This window comes from Calliphora vicina, chromosome 1 (assembly GCF_958450345.1).
Source record: "Calliphora vicina chromosome 1, idCalVici1.1, whole genome shotgun sequence".
Taxonomy (NCBI): Eukaryota; Metazoa; Arthropoda; class Insecta; order Diptera; family Calliphoridae; genus Calliphora; species Calliphora vicina.
The window spans coordinates 149678333-149693423 of record NC_088780.1 but is presented as its reverse complement, the minus strand read 5'-3'; the positions used below and the strand labels follow the sequence as shown (position 1 = coordinate 149693423).

At 29.5% G+C, this 15091-nt stretch overlaps 1 protein-coding gene across 1 annotated transcript in view; it reads left to right on the top strand.

The window, feature by feature from the left end:
- The first annotated feature begins 501 nt into the window (after positions 1-501).
- Positions 502-15091, top strand: part of Octbeta2R (Octopamine beta2 receptor) — a 300943-nt gene continuing 286353 nt past the window's right edge. The window contains exon 1 of the mRNA XM_065516130.1: positions 502-1119. The gene's annotated coding sequence lies outside the window, so the exon portion shown is untranslated. The remainder of the gene's footprint in view (positions 1120-15091) is intronic.

The following is a 15091-nucleotide window of genomic DNA, read 5'->3' as shown; positions in this document are numbered from 1 at the left end:
ACCACAGATGGCGTATGTATTAGTAAGATCTAGAATATTCGAATTTTGACAGTTAAAGAACAATCTAGAGTGCAGATGGCAGTGTTATAAATAGTGGCAGATGTTGCAGTCGTGAGTGAGTTTATCAGAGATGCTTTTCGAATAAACATCAACTGAGTGCCTTAAAGTGTGTTGTGTTTTTCAAGTAAATTCGTGTACATTATAAATTGTTTCTGTATTTCTGCGAATTTGCAAACGTGCATAAAAAACATTGAGTGGCTATTTAATTCTGTGGTTGTTGTACATTTTGAATAAATAAAAAGTTGTTACTATTTTTAAACTACTAAACGGCTTTTATTTGCAATCAAAAGTATCCGGTTTATTTAAAGGAAATAAACAAAACGTTTTGAAAAGGTTAAAACGTAACAATATTCTAAACCAAGCTCTCTTGAATTCGTAAAATCATAACAAAAACCCACCCTAATATAGAGATATCCCACAATCAATCCCTTAAAATCTGGCAGCACGACTCTCTACGACTATATAGTAGATTGATGAGTAACAATAACAGTAGTACAACATTTGTTGTTGCTGTTGTTGTTGCTGCTGCTGTTGAGCTTTAACGTCAAACATTTTTTAAACAGAATAGAATATAGCGCCTAATAGAACCATAACCAACGAGAGGGAAATCATTCGTTAGTAAACTGGCTGATGTGCGGCCACGTTCATGAGAATACAGCGGACGTGTTTTTGAAAACCAAAGAGAAATATAAATTTCAAAAAAATTAAACAACAAATTAAATTGAAAATAAGAAGCAAGTTTAAATGCAATGAAATTGTAAAATCAAAGGAAAAATTAAAAAAATAAATTAAAGTTTTAAAAAAGAAAATTGTTAAACCTATTAAAATAATAAAAAGAAAAATATTGAAAATATTTACAAACAACTGCAAGCGAATCGCTTTAAAAATCAAACAACCGTTGCGTTTAACTACTTCCTGTTCAGTTGTAACATAAACATACGCATGTATTCAAATGCTTCCGTTTCCTTCCTGCTTGAATAAACGTATGGACGCGTTACAACACATTCTAATGTTGTTTGGACGACGTGTGTGTGCTCTTGAAGCGGTGTCTGTTGCAAAGTGAGTTTTGTTAGTGTTAAAGTGGGTTAGTGTTAAACGTTTACAACTACAGCTACAACAACATGAAACAAATACATGAAAATGTTTAAGAATTGCTGGCTGGGGCTCCTCTAAGCAAATTTCAAATATCTATTTAAATATTTAAAAGTAAGTGCGTGTGTGTGTGCGGGCCTGTGTAATGCGCTCGAGTGTTACAGTGTGAGTGTATTAAATTTCCGCTATTTAGCTGCTAATTGCGAAAGCAAGCCAAGGATTTACTGAGAATCCTGTGCTTTACTGCTTGAAATACATATATTTAACAGCCAAGTGTTTAAAATAAAATTACGAAAAAACGAAAGAAAATAAACGAAAGTGCAAAAGGATAATGAAGGTGTTGTGCCAGGTGTACAAGTTGAGTTATGCCAAACAATTTGTTTAACTCATTTAATAATGGTTACTTACTTACGTTGCCCAGGGCCATGATTTATATCAGTGTCTTTACTACTACTACTTACTACTACAAATTATAAAGTAATTAAAATGAGAAATTATGGCAGCGCGTGCAAGTTTAGTGATGAGTAAACTTCATTGATTATTTTGTTCAAAAACAATAACAAAACTTAAGTGTAAATCACTTTATAAATTCCAGTCTAAAAAAATAAAGTAAATTTTATAATAAAAATAAAAAAGCACCATAAACTTGACTTATATATACAACTTTGTTGCAAATTATTCTAAATTGTACTACAATAATATAATAATAATAATAATTTTATTACACTTAGTTTTTTTTCTGAAAACTACTTTGACGTGAGAATATTAAAATATTTCAATTATTACGCGTGTTTTTTTGTTGAAATCTTTTTGTAAACATTTGTAAAAAGTTCATAAAAATTAAATTGTGTAGAAAGAAAAGAAATAAACAAAACGAAAATAAAAATAATAACAAAACAACAAAAAGCAATAAAAGTTAAACAAATATACAAAAAAACAAACAGCAACAACAAAATTAAATAAGTCTCTTAAACAATAAAGTTCAAACTAATTTTCCAATAAAAATAAAAAAAAAATAATAAAAATATAAGAGTGATGACAAATTAAGCACAGTGGTTTTGTAGGAATTTTAAATTAAATAAAACAAATTTTCTAAAAAGTTTAGTTTAATGGGTATGTACAATTTTTAATTAAAAAAACAGCAGGGATTAAATAAAACAGCTGCAGAAAATATTTGGAATATTTGGTGTATTTTTAATATTGTGCTAATTTAATACTGAAAATATAGCAGAAATATTTGTCGATAATAAAAATTGGTTTCAAAAGTTTATTTAGACATTTTCTATAACAAATAGTTTAGTTTTAGGACACTGAAAGAAATTTTTGAATTTGATTTTAAAAGAACACTTAGTTGAGTCCATTAATATTTGCTTTTGATAACTGAACTTGATTTCGTATAAAGAAGCATAATTTATATAATTTATATTGTTAGCAGATTGAAATATATGTTCTATCCAAATTCGGCATTTTTCAATGGTTTAAGATGTTTTGTTGAAATCATATATTCATCAGCTTTCGAGATATTTGAACTTTTAAATTTTCATTACCCGGTTGTTTGCAGTTTCAGCTCAAAAATGTGGAATTTAACAGAAAGTTCTCGGGTCACCATTTATGATCCGAATAAGATGTAATTTAAAATGTAAATAGTCAAAAATACGCTTATAAGGTTATAGAGGTATTTTTTTTTAATTTTGCTTGATTTTTTTTTTGGGTTTTTTTGATTTGGCATGCCTACGGAGGGTAGAACTTTTTTTTTAAAAATCTGCTATAAGTATTATCGCACTTATAGCAGATTTTTTTAAAAAAAAACAGGCTTCCAAAGTTGGAATATGTAAAAGAGGAGGTATTCCCAAAACAGTCCCTATATTTTTTTCTTTTATAGAAAGAAATTTTCTTCCGGACTATATATAATTTGTATATGATCCAAAAAGAGAACTTAATGCTGACATAGAAATGCCCAGCCCTATACAAACTTAGCCAATTTAAAAAAAAATAAGTTTTTGTAAAAACTCTAAAAACGCAAAGACCGCTTTAAAAAATAACTCAGTTTTTGGAACACATTTTCCCCGTTTTAGGAATTTCTGTATTTTCAAATAGAAAATTGCAAAAGTGATAACGCAGTTGATTTAAGGACATTTAGTTTCAAAGTTGTTCGAAAATTTCCATGACGATTTTGCATAAATGTAGTAACTCCATTCAAATAAAACCGATGGTGTTAAATCACACGATCTAAGTGGCCAATTCTGATCACCAAAACGAGGAGAGTATATGACCAGAAAATCTCCCATGCAGAAATTGTAATGTTTCAAGAGATTTGTGGGATGTGACACCATCTTGTTGAAACCACATGGTATCCACATCAATATCATGCAATTTTTGCAGAAAGGACCCGCAATATCAAGCACCAGACACAGGCACTGCTTGACCAGACTCATTTGGGAAGAAGTATGGTCCAATGATACCACCAGTACAACGTCCGAACCAAATTGTGATACGTTGTAGGTGCATTAGTTTTTCGACAATAATAATATAGGTTGTCTGAATACCAAATGGATGATTTTGTTCGAAAAATCAGCATTCACTTGTTGATTATTAATAACACAGGTCAACAGCATAACAAGGCTTCACTAACTAATTAAAAAAATGGTCAAATTTTTGAATTCTATGGATAGATTTTTTTTTAATTTTTGTTTATAATGTTTTTGTAGATGTTTCTCCACATAATTTATGATAACTCAAAAAATATTAGTCCGATATTATTGAAGTAAACTTAAAAAAGATCCAATTTACATAACCTTTAATCTGTTTGTTGCGTTTCTTTTTAAATTTATTTACGATTCTTTTTGAATTTATTCACTATGAAGTGAATTCGCTTATTTTCACATAAAAAAATATATATTTTGCTTCAATTTGTTATTGTAACTCAAAAACTAGTCAGCCGATTAAAACGCTATATCCAAAGAAGAACATTAACTACTCAATTTTATGCATATCACACAAAAATGTAAAATTTTGTGAAAATAGCGAATTCACTTAATTGTGAATAAATTTGAAAAGAATCAATAGATTTTTATGATCTATATCTCATTTCGTTGCTATTATATGTGGCTTTGTTATGAAGTAATAAACCTGTACAATTTCTGCCGTTTTAAATTTTTCATGAGTTTTTTAAAACACAAAAATTGGCTATCTTCACGTAAAAAATATATTTTTTGTTCAATTTGTTCTTATAACTCCGAAACTACTGAGCCGATTAAACCGTAATATATAAACGGATTAAAGGTTATGTAAATTTAAACTTTTCTAAGTTTATTTTAATAATATAGGATTAACCGTTTTTGAGTTATCGTAAATTATGTGGAGAAACGTCTAAAAAAATTCACAATTTAAAAAAAAAATTAAAAAAACTTCTCCATAGAATTTAAAATTTGGACCATATTTGTACTACTGGAATCACAATACATCAAAATTGTATAGTGGTTTTTTTATGCCCTGTGTAATCCATTCAACGAATACTCTTTGTTGAACTTGGTCATTAGGCTTGAGATCTTGTGTCAATTTAACTGAGTATATAGACGCAGATGTCGGACTAAATTAAGGCAATCGTTATCGAGCGAGCTATCGTATCAAACTATTATTTCGACATCGAAATTGTGATAAAATGTACTAAATTTCTTGCTCAATATCAAATTCCACAATCTCAAATATGAAAATTGTGACACATTTTACTCGACATAGAATGCGGTAAAATGATCCCTGAGCTTCTTAAAATTTGAAGATCTAGTCCATGATGGATTGGTCTTCCGGAAATTTCATTGTTTTGATATTGAAATTTGAACGAGTTATTTTTGGACGATCGGTATGATAAGCATCAGCAATTGGTCTATCTAATATCCCTGAATTTTTCAATTACTTTCTTCAAAATTGATGAAATTGTGCTGAAAGTACAGGTCACAATTTTGAAGATCTTTTGATAAAATTTGGTATATTGAAATTGGCTTATATCAGCCAATTATTTCACCTAGCCCCCATACAAATGTCCTCCCGAAATTGGACTTTATCGGCCATAAATGTTTAATTTATATATGTATCTATACAAATTTCGCTCCAAATAAGTTTTATATACCTAAAATGCATGTCACTAAATTTTTATGATCGCTCCATTATTAGTCATACATTCCATATAACCCGCTTCCGAAAATCACTTTAAAGTGCATAAATCTCTTAAAAATTTTAATATACATACAAAATTTATGATAAATAACTTTCATATAGGCACAAATCACACGAACTAATTTCATGGTGATCGGTTCATAATTGGTCATAGCTCCCATACAAGGACCACTTCCGAAAATCACTCACAAATATAAATTATTGATATTTTAAAAGAAAAATGATTTTGCTCATTTACTTAGTGTAGACTATTACATGGTCGGGCGTGACCGATCATACTTTCTTACTTGTTTTTTAAATATTCGTTATTTGTTACCTTCATAGTTTAACTTTTTCTAAGAAATATATTTCATAGTTTATTGTTAAAAAATATTCTTTTAATTTTTTTAAAAAGCATCTCTTAGTAATACTTAATTTCAGGCAAATTAAATAAAAAGTTCTAGAATCGTTCCAAAGAAGAGATGTTTACATCAAACTAGAACGACTGATAGCGATACTAATATACCACTCTATGGAATTTCTTATTTTGGAAATTTCTTTGAAATATTTATGACATGAAGTATTTAAGCATTAGTACTATATTTTTAAATATTGGATAGTAAAATATTTTTAAGTATTTACATATATGTATGTTTCGACACAGTTGTAAATATTTAAACAAATGTTGTTCGTTCCCAAATTTTTTATTTAACTTTCCAAAATTATGTCGTTACACATAAATTATATATTTATTTGCTTTTGTACCATACAAATATACAAAAAACAATACATACAACAACATTTTATAATTAAAAACGAAAACACATTTTTCAACAATTTAATTCGTTTACTGAATGAAAAATTATGTTGATGCAGCAAATTGAGGCATTTAACCATAAAATAAAAAAAAAAACAAAAATTATTCGGCCGTAAAAATATGGACAATTTGAAATAAATTTTTGTTTTAATTTTCTATGAACAAACTAAATAAACAAATTATGTAAAGAAATTATATAAAAAAAGAGCAAAAAACAAACAAATAAATAGAAAAACTTTTACGAAGACTTTAAATTACGGAAGAGAAAAAAAATTATATTTTATGAACAAAAAGCCAGCAGCAGTTTTGTCAAATTTATGGTACATTTATATTAGAAAGAAAAATTAGGACAATTTTTATTAATATAACATATAGAAAGAAGGTAACCAAAAGCTAAAGGGAAAATATGAATTTGTAAATAGATTTTCTTGGGGATTTGTTTTAGGAAATTAAAATATATGAAAGTTTTAATTGAGGTTGCATTAATAATATGTATAAAGTATTTATATATACAAAAATATTCTTTAAAATTACTTTATAACCAAAACATTGTAAAATTGTCTTTTAAGTTTAAAAAAGGCAAAACTCCAAAATCTTCTTAATAAACATGTCAAACTTATAAATATCTGTTGGCTTTATATGATATGATATGATATTGGAATAAAATATGCAATTGCTTATTTGCGGTTTCCATGCTTCCCGTTGCTCCTTTTAGCCAAAAAATCTCATTTCATTTTACAAAATTAATTTCAATCAACAGTAATATAAAAGTTTTACATAAAAATCCCTTTATAGCTGTATAAAAGCTTAAATTTTTCTATAGATTTCCATTCATGAATAGAATCAATTGTGTTGCTAGAAAAAAAAACAACGAAACAAAACACACAACTTTAAAATCTATGTATTTCAAATAATTTCGAACAATATTGCAAAACCGTACATTAGGGTGGGTCTTATTTTGTACATTTTAGATGTTCGATGCTCCCTAGATCTAAAATTGTTCTCCGCCATCTAAATGTCAAATGCTGAATGTAAATTCTGATAACATTTAGAGGCTGTACATTTTATTTGAAATTTCAACATTTGAGTCAAAATAATATTTTCACAAAATTTTTAAAATTAAATGCTTAAAAAAATTTCAATTATAAATACAAATTGATATTTAAAGGCTATCGTTTTGTGTAACGATATACTTCCAATTAATACAATTTTTGTATGAGAACTATCCGTTTATCGTCACGATAAAAAATAACCAGAAATTGATAAAATGGGGCTGCGACATCGACAACAAAAATCGAAAAAATTTTAGAGGCTTTTTAAACAAATATGGTCCAAATTTTAAATTCTATGGAGACGTTTTTTTAACCCTCGGAGGTATAGGGATTTTTTGGCGCTAAACGGTATAACCAGGTCTGTGCAGACCTATATGGGATTTGTATGGAAATGCATAGTCAGATATCCTAAAAGTGTGTGTAAATTTGTTTATGCTAGGAAAAACAAAAAATTAACAACAAAAACACATTTTAATACATCTTTGGTAGCTACATACGCTATTTTATTTTAAAGGCAGCAAAACAAATATTATGTACGGCATATTATATGCGAATACCTGGCATGTGAATGCTGTAAACGAACCGGCTTTTTGCAATATATGCAATGAAACCGTGCTTTTTCGCAGTTTTTTGTCCAATTTATAACAAAGTGGACTACTTGAAGAGAATACAGTGTTGGTCATATACACCGAATAACGCCATTGCAACGTCCAACATATTCAAAAACAAGGCTAACGGCCATCGGTTTGTGGATCGTTTGGAAGTCTAACCACCAACCATCTGATCCATGGTGTCCACTCTGGATTTATACATATTGTAATTCAATATTTTAAATGGATTCTGCGCTGGTTTCGATGAATCTACGAGTGCGACAAGAGTGCCACATTATTGTTGTGGTAACATAATAAAGTTCTCAATATCTCTCTTTAAGGATTCAACATCTCCTTCGGTATGCATGCTTTGTTTCTTCGCATGGTTCCTACATAACCCAACCGTTTTGTCATCAAAATCGTGGCCAACTCATTTGCCAGAAAAATGTATCAGCATATATTGTTCGTCCAGAACCACAATATTTTCCAACCAATTTCAGAACAACGTTCTCGCCTAGATTTGCCGCACGTGCTTCGTTTGCTTGTTTTCCAATATAAATTATTCCATTCAGTGGGTAATTGGAGTTGGAGTCGAATATCCACCAGATTTCTATGCCGTATTTGGCTGGCTTTGATGGAATATGTTGGAAGAAGCGCGTCTGGCCTCTGTACGGAAACAATTGCTCATAAACTGTTATCTGGCTATCCGGAACATATCGACGCTCCAAGTTGTTCATGAGCATGTTCCAAACGTCGTCGATGGCGGCCGATATACTATCTCCTAGTCGAGCGGATCTTGTACTGCTATTGTCAAATCGATTGTACTTGAGAATCATTTTATATCGGATACCAGACATCGTCACCTGGTAGATTGGGTTTCCATTACTGCCCCACAAGTCAGGAGCAGGCTGATTGTTTGACCCATACACGCCGGAAAACAAAGTAAGGCAAATAAAATCATATATTTCGTTTTCCGTCACTGGAATTAATACACAATTTGTTCACAGGTCTGTACAGACCTGGTTATGTCGTTTGAACCAAAATATTTGAAAATGAGGATTAAACCGAATCCTCATTGTGCCCGATGAATGCTGCTCCAGGAAGTCATGAAAGGATTTGTCTTTAACACGAAAAACAATAAAGTTATACATACTTTTATATGCAAAAGGTCTGCACAGACCTGGTTATACCTCCGAGGGTTAATTTTTTTTTTGTAAAATTGTGAATTATTTTTTAGACGTTTCTCCACATAATTGATGATAACTCAAAAATGGTTAGTCCGATATTAATCCGTTTATATACTGCGTTTTAATCGGCTCAGTAGTTTCGGAGTTATAATAACAAATTGATGCAAAAACTATATTTTTTACTTGAAAATAGCTAAGACCCTTTTGGTCCCATCAAATACAGAGCATTTCCTTAGCGCCATGGATGTTTGGCTTTAGCAAGTAATGATTCGGTGACAAAATGATTTTCTTTTATATCGTTGTAGCAGAATTTTGGACATACAAAATAGTCTAGGCTTCAATTAGTATGGTCTCCAACTTCACCAACTTCAAAAGCGAATGAATCCTGCTGCTTGCAAACGTTTTAAAATTGCTGCTTGAGTAGCTCGCAGTGATTTTGAAAGCTCTTGTTGAGCTTAGCGACAATATTCATGGAGTAATGCCTTCAATTCTTGGTATTCAAACTTTTTTGGCTTGCCTGGACAATCTTTGTGTTCCGTGTAAAAATGACCATCTTTCGCATGTTGAAACCGATGAAAAACATTAACCATAAGCTTCGGTGAGCTTCGGCACTTTTTTCAAATTTAAGTAGTAAAGCAAAACTTCCCGCATATGACGCTTTGTTGTCACAAAAATCGATATTTCCGAATCAAAAAAAAAATTTGTCGTTTATACTATATTGTTCAATAACTAAGTGAGAATAAATGACAGATATGTACCCTTCAAAATGACATATATGTAAGTTATTAAAAACAAAAACCCCATTCAAAAAATATATAAAAGAATAAACTCATAGAACGGAAGGAGAGAGGAAAAAATTACTCTATTTTCACACATACAAAAACCAAATACATGCAATACATTATCATGAATTTCCTTGAAATCCTGCGAATTCTAGTCGGTCCTCATGCTAACCCATTACAGATAGAACTGTTAGAATTTGCGGTTTTAATCTTATTTTAGCGTTTGTTAGACAAAAATTTATTTATTTTTTTGAAATTTCGTTTAAAAAAATTGGGATGAAAATGAGAAAATGAGAACAGAAAATTGTCATATTTATTTGTGTTTAAAGGAAAAACAAAAACTGTTTTTAGCATTCTGCTTGTTAAACTTCTAGAAAAATATTACTTCTTTGACTGAAAACTCGAAGCTCACTCAATACCTAGACGTTATCCGATTTTACTCAAATTTTCAGCATTTAATTTTCAGATGACAGAAAACAATTTTCGACCTTGGGAGAAAAACCGTAACCCAAAAAGTGCAAATTTAGGGCCACCCTACTGTATATATCAAAAAATCTGAGAGTATCTGTGTTTGAGTAAGAGTTAATACCTATCTATCTTAAGTGTAAGTGTTTGCAAGAAATATTTGCAATTTATTCTTTTGTGAGTTGATGGTAAACTTGTTAAAAACTTCATTATACAGATTTGGCCCCTGGAGTGTTTTTGTTTTGATAAATAAAAAAATAAGGAGAGAAAATCAAAACAAAATAAAAAACTTTTGTTTATTTTTTCGATGTCATTCATACGTTGGGGTTTTTTTAAGCTGATGGTGCAAAAGCAACCAGGGGACAGTTCCAAGAGTAAAACAAGTGTCTTCCACTAGATGAGTTAGTAAAAGAGATAACAATAGGGCTAAAACAACAATAATAATGTGTATAGTATGGTATGGTAGTAAAAATATATTAGACCTGTATTTTGCTTAACAATTAAATTGTACAACTTTTTACTTAAAAAACAAACTTAAAACTTGGTGTAAAACTCTAAAACAAAACAAAATAATGAAAAAACCAAAAAATAATGAAAAAATGAGAAAAGTTGTTAAAAAAAAAACTTGTAATAAAAACTTCTCCTGCTGCTCTGTGGCTTAAAGAAAATCGTTACAAAATCTGTTGCTGGTGTTCTTCGTTTTAGTTTGGTTTGATGCTGCTGAGAGTGGTGCCCCTGGTTTATTCATATAAAATTGTTTGGTTTGGGAATGCTGCTGCTTCTGATAAAGATTTCAAAAGATTGAGTGTGATTTTGAAACTCTTTTGAAATTCAAATTCGTGTATTGTAAAAGACAAAGACAAGCAAATACTAAATGCAGCTCTCGAGAAGAAAAGTAGATGAAAAATTAAGCTGCAAACGAAACCACAGGAATGCTTCGACAACAACTTCATCAACAAGAAATTAAAACAAGCAAAACAATTTTAATTCACACAAACTTTATTGTGTACAACAACAAACATCAACATCAAGTTAAACAAATACTGGGGTAAGTCAAGTTATTTTTTTAAATTCATTTTACTTTATAGTGATTAAAATTTTAGAAATTTTTGTAGTTATGTACACGTATTTATTTTACAAACAAACTTAATTCAGTCATTAAAACTTCAAAGAGGGATTTTATGTACAAAGAGTGTTTAGCATGGCTGTGGACAGTTATAGCAGTGATAGTTCTTACATTAGGATTATGGCACTTCAAAATGCCTACAAAAAGCCCTATCGAATTTTTAGGAACAATAGTTTATTTTTATATGAAAGTCATACATTATTCTATGTTATAATTGCAGAATTAGTACAGATATTTGGGTATATAGTATGGCATTTATTCGAGTAATGATCATTCGATTAGTCGAATAAATCTTACGAACATTTTAAAAAATACCATTTTCGAGTAACAAATAATTCGAACAATTTTATGTAGAATAATCAAATAAAACGAATTTATTATACTTAAAATTCTTACACAAATTGTAATGTTTCTGAAATTCGAAAAATTACTAAAGATAAAGACAGTCTTTCGATTACTGTAGATCAGCTAATTCTATAAATATATAAATATGGCTGCAAGAAGTTACAATTCTTTGAAAATAAAAGTTACGGAATAAAATATTTGTTATTTAAAAAAAAGGCTAAATTATTTTAGAACTGATTTCGAAACAGAAACTTTAGCGTCCAAACATGATGGGGCTGCTGTGGTATGAACATATCCTGGCGAAATATTAGCACAATTGCAATTAATAATAAAATTATTATCTTAGATTAAAGTGGTATTGAAAGTAATTTTGAAACGGTTGTCGCAAGTGATATTGAGTATGACATTTATAATGACTAGCGGATACCCAGCGTATGCTACTACGCTAAAAAAATTTTATTAATAGAGGGGTTTTATAATAAACATTTTTATATCATATTAATATTTAAAAAGTATCAAAATTAAGGATCAATTTAACCCCTTATAGGTTAAAATTTCTAAAAGAAGATAAAGTCCTTTTGAACTTTTTTAGAAGGACTATATTTCCATTTAAATTGAATTTCTAGGATATGGGATTAGAGTATCCAAAACCAAAACCGAAAACCGGCCAACCGGTTTTTTTCATCTTTTTTAAACTCGACCGGTTTCGGTTCTCTTTAACCTTTCGGTTTTTTTAAAAACCGGCTTTTGTAAGACGGTTAACCAGTTTTAATGAAATATATTTTCAAAAGCTCATTTAAACATATTTTTGGAAAATTTTGATACAATTTCTAAAAATATTGATTAATTCTATAGAAAATTGTAGCATTTGACAATATTTCGTAAAATATATAAAATAATTGCTTAAGAATTAAAAAATTTTAAATTAGCGTATTTTTCATATTGAATTAAAATTTAATATAAACCAGTTAATCGGATAATCGGTTTTTTTAAAAGATAAAAATCAAAAACGTTTTTTTCAAAAACACACCTTTACGGTTTTTAAATTTGCCGGTTTTTTGGACACTCTATATGGGATACAAAAAAGTACCGAAAATTGGTGTTTCGCCCGTTTTATTCCCTTAAATGTACAAAAATATAAATACCCGGTTTTACCCATTTTTACTTAAAATTTTAATTTCCAAAAATCCCTTCTTAGTGAATCTACACATCTTCTGAGGTACCTACAAACAAAATTTTAAAACATATAAATTTTCAAAAGTTCAAATTTGGGAAAAATATTTGTATGGGAAAATTCGAAAATCGGCTTTAAGAATGGATGGACCTAATGTAGGATTTTAGGTGTCAACAACTATCTTAAGAAAATTTCCTTTTCAATGAAACTGGATCGGAGCTTATCGGTTGGATGGTTTCAGAGTGTATATCGGACACAGGTAGAAAATATGTATATTAGAGTGTCCCTTAGAATTAAATTTTTTGAAATGTTGATTCGGTACCCGCTGAAAACGTTCGTAATGACCTAGAATACCACCAAAAAAATTGTTAGCTTTTTCTAAGAAGGGCAACCCGTGCCGACTTTCGATTTAGTTTTGAGGTGCATTTACAAGGGCAAAAAATGCATTTATATATTTTTTTTAAATTTTTGCCATTAAATAATTACTTTTGCAAATTAATTTAAAAAAATCGAAATGTGTACGTAATTGTCGTTCTAATAAGATATAAAAGACAAAAATTGGTTAAAAAATGTTAAAGTTATTAAAAAATCGCCAGGCCATTAACGTGTCTCATGCCACTAGAACCAGAAATGTAGGAACAAAATTAACATATTTTGAGAAATATTAAAACAAAAGTTTATCTTCATAGGATACAGTTAACCTATTCGCAGGTATAACCAAAAAAAAATATTTTTTAACGGCAGTTTCAAATTTCCAATTTCAAATTTTTAAAAATTTTGTTAAACAAATTTCAGAATTTTTTGATCATCACATGGGGACTTATTTACAACATAATAGGGAACAAAAATGTGAAAAAAGTATGTCTCCTATAGTTTTTCTGTACCTGCGATTTAAATTTGGAAATTTTCGAGAAAATCTAATTATTTAGCCATATTTTGGCGAATGAGCCCAATTTTCTTACTGTTATTTATTTTATGTAAAATCTGTTCACAATATTATATTCCAGGTAATTCTAAATATAGTCTGAAAGTTTTCCTAAAATCGGAAAATGTTAACCCTTAAATCGTGAAGGTCGAAGGTCAAATTTTTCAATATTTGGAATTTCTAATGGAAAGATAGCGAAATGTTATATATTTTTGGGCCGATTTTGATGAAACTTAAGAAAAATATAAAGAAGTTTATTATTTACAATAACAGTACAAAAATGGAAATTCGGATTAAGAGCGCTTGGGGTCAAAATGACTTTTTTTTGGAAATAATTCGGTATCTCGGGAACTATTGGAGATATTATTACAAAATTTCACACGGTTAGAGCTGAGGTGTTTTTGAGTTGAATTACATTTGTTCAGCTTCCTAGGGGTAATACGGGCCAGTTTGTGGCCCCTCAAAGTTGGTCACCTCTGGTCTCAAAATTTTTAAAAAAATCCCCAAAAATTCATTTATGATCCGAATGAGCTGAAATTTAAAATATAAATAGTCCTTGAGAAGATCTACAAAAAATACGCTTACATGTGTAGGTTATCTCCTTCAGTTGAAGAGATATTTAGGTTTATTTTTTTTTTTTTTTTAATTTTGCTCGATTTTTTTTTTGTTTTTTAGATATGGCGGCCCTACGGAGGGTCGAATTTTTTTTTTAAAAATATCAGCTATATTGGTAATAAAATTCTAAATAAAATAAAAAAAACTTGGTAACAGTTATCTCGTCCGTGTAAAAAGTTACACGCATCCAAAGTTGGAACATGTAAAATGGGCCTAATTTTTTACGATTTTTCCTAAAAAAGTCCCTATATTTTTTCTTTTGTACATAGAAACAAATTTTCTTTGGGACTATATACAATTTGTATATGTTCCGGAAAGAAAACTTAATGCAAAAGCATGTAAAATCAAATTGGGCTCACTTAAGCGGACACAGTATCCCCCAGACCTATCCAAACTTGGACAATTTTAAAAAAAATATTTAGGTTTCAGTAAAAAATTCTAAAAAGGCAAAGCACCGATCCTCGAAAAAGTTCCGTATTTGTATAACCCTATATGTTGTTTAAATACTTAGAAAGTTGTTTTACTATCACACGGTAAATAGCGTCACAGTAGGCACTTTTCTAAAAAAACTCAGTTTTTGGAACACATTTTCCCCGTTTTAGGAATTTCGGTATTTGAAAATAAAAAATGTCAAAAATTATAATGTCATTAATTTAAGGACATTTGGATCTAAATTAGTTCCCAATTTTGTTATGATATCTTTAACTGT